The 2528-nt window shown below is 49.0% G+C and overlaps 1 non-coding gene across 1 annotated transcript; it reads right to left on the bottom strand.

Annotated features, from left to right (window-relative positions):
- Nucleotides 1-2149: 2149 nt before the first annotated feature.
- Nucleotides 2150-2252, bottom strand: LOC123611817 (U6 spliceosomal RNA). The gene has a single exon (XR_006718911.1). It is a non-coding gene; the product is annotated as a U6 spliceosomal RNA (small nuclear RNA).
- Between the last annotated feature and the right edge of the window lie 276 nt (nucleotides 2253-2528).

Below are 2528 nucleotides of genomic sequence, written 5' to 3'. Positions count from 1 at the left end.
TAGATGCTCTGCCGTGGGAAACCACAGGCATCGGGGGCTCCGTGTGAAATGGGACACGGGGGCGGGGGCAGGCGGGAGACGGTGGACTGAAGGGCAAGATGCAGACTGGGGTTCAGATCCTTTATGGTGCAACTTCTGTGCAACCTCCAAGCCTTGATATTACTTCCTCATAAAATGGGAACCCTCTATTTTAAAAAATGGGGACTATGGCAAGAGAATGAAGGGAATGTAGGGGAGGGACATGATCACCGTTTCCATGACTTCTTCAGCCTCGCCCCCGCCCGTGCCACCCCGACCACCCTTGGACTGGTTGCTCAGCTCACCATCGGGTCCTGGGCTAGACCTTCCAAACCAATGTTTTAAAAAGATAGATGCTGTTATTATTACGAACCCGTTGTACAGTTGAGGACACCAGCTGAGAGAGGAGCAGCGACTCGTGCAGAGACTCGGAACCAGGACCTAGAGCAGCCAAGGCTGGAGCGCAGGCCCGTGGGACTCTCCGCTATCCGTCCCCCGCACCGTAATGCGGCCAGAGGGAGCTGGGTTTTTTACTTTAAGTTCACTTTTCCTATTGGCTTTTTATTTTGACATGATTTCAGGTTTACAGAAAAGTTGCAAAAATAGTACAAAGAACTCTCAGATGCCCTTCACCCAGATTCCCCAAGTGTGGCTTTTTTTTTTTTTTTTAACCACGTTTGCTCCATCTCTCTCTTTCTCTCTCCTTTTAAAATTTTTAATCCATTTGCGATTTTATTGTGGGCATAATGCTACCTTAACCCCAAATTCTCAGCAGGTGGTATTTTCTATCAATAAGGACACTGTCTTGCAGAACCACAGTGTCATGGTCAAAAATGTGTGGTCGAGAGAATACTATTGACCCAGTATTTTTTACCTAGTTTGTGGTCGAGATTCAGATTTCACAGTTGCCCCAATACTGCCCTTTACAGCAAAAGGAAATCCTGGGCTGCAAAGTGTGTTGGAGTCTCATGTCTGTCAGGCTCCTTCCACCCGGAACAGTTCCCGGACTTGCCTTGTACTCAGGACATTGGCGGCTTTGAGGACTGCAGCCCAGCTGTCCTACACACTGCCCCTCAGTTCGTGTTTGTGTAGTGTCTCCTCTCAGTCACAGTCAGGCTGCGCGCATTTGGCAGGGATCTCCTGGGAGTGGCGCTGTGTTCTCCTTGGGGCGTTGTGTCGGGACGTGCATAAAGCCTGTCTGTGCCACCTCCGGTGATGTCAGCCGGGCCGTGGTGGTTGCTGTCTTCCCTTTCTAAGTTATGGGGACCTGGTGAGGACGTACTCGGGACCAGGTAAACATCCTGTCTCTCCTCAGGCTGTCGCTGATCCGCTTCGCTTTCTCACCTGAGTCATTATCACAGTGGTTGCCATGGGCAGTAATCCAAAATTATCTACTGAGATGCTCAAACTGTCCCCTATTCAGAAGCCCGTCTGAGGTGGCCCCTGTGTCATCTGACATGTCCCCACATTTCTCTGAGCACTTCCTTATTTTCTGGGCCTGCAAGATGTTCCAAGCTCGCCTTGTCCCTTCCCTGCTCCACGCTTGGCATCAGTCACCTCTCGGCAGAGCTTGGTTCCTGCTGATGGAGAATGGTATTTAGAAACCAAAATCTGGGTGCTGGGTGTGCTCAGACTAGTGGGACTTTGCTGCTCTCAGGCCCTTCCAGTGAGCAGAGCTGGAAAATACACACACAGACAGATTCATGTATTTACATTGAAAGCTGTCATCTGTCTGTCTGTCTATCTTTCCATCCATCCATCCATCCAGGTTAGGAACTGCGAGTTCACACTGATCCCTCCAATTCCATTCCATCACTCCAGGATTTATTCCTTCCCTCCTTCCATATTTTAACAATTCCCTTCTTCAGCAGGGTGAACCTGGCTCAGAGGGAGAGTTTTGAAAACAGAAATGAGGTCATGTCCTTCCTGTTCAAGACTGTCCCTGGGTTTCCTGATGCATTTAACTATATATATATATAATTTTTTTTACAAAATGAAATGGTTTTATTGTAAAATTTTCAAAGGCAGAAAACTAACTGGAATATTTATCCTGTCCACTTCATTGTACCACGTATTTCAATTCCCTGTGAATGAAAAATAAAGAAATCTATAATTTTGAGCTTAAGGTTTTAAAAACATGGAACACATCACGAATCTGCGTGTCATCCTTGCATCGGGGCCATGCTAGCCTTCTCCGTGTTGTTCTAATCTTAGTACACACATTGCTGAAGTGAGCTCCCCGATGCATTTTCAGTGATACCCAAAGTCCCCTGGGGACCCACGAGGCCATTCAGGACCTGCCTCACCCCTGCCCTGCCCTCACCTCCTCTCTCTCCCTCATTCACTCTGCTCCACGTGGACATCCTTGATGTTCCTGCAACGTGCCAGGCATGGCCCTGCCCCAGGGCCTTTGTGCGCACTGTTCTCTCTGCCTCAGAGGCACTTCCTCCAGGTCTCAGCTCAGCGTCGCCCTCAAACAGGCCACCTTGGACTTTCCTAGAAGAACCTGA

The sequence above is a fragment of the Camelus bactrianus genome, chromosome 22 (genome assembly GCF_048773025.1).
Source record: "Camelus bactrianus isolate YW-2024 breed Bactrian camel chromosome 22, ASM4877302v1, whole genome shotgun sequence".
Classification (NCBI taxonomy): domain Eukaryota; kingdom Metazoa; phylum Chordata; class Mammalia; order Artiodactyla; family Camelidae; genus Camelus; species Camelus bactrianus.
This window is presented reverse-complemented; position numbering and strand designations above follow the sequence as displayed.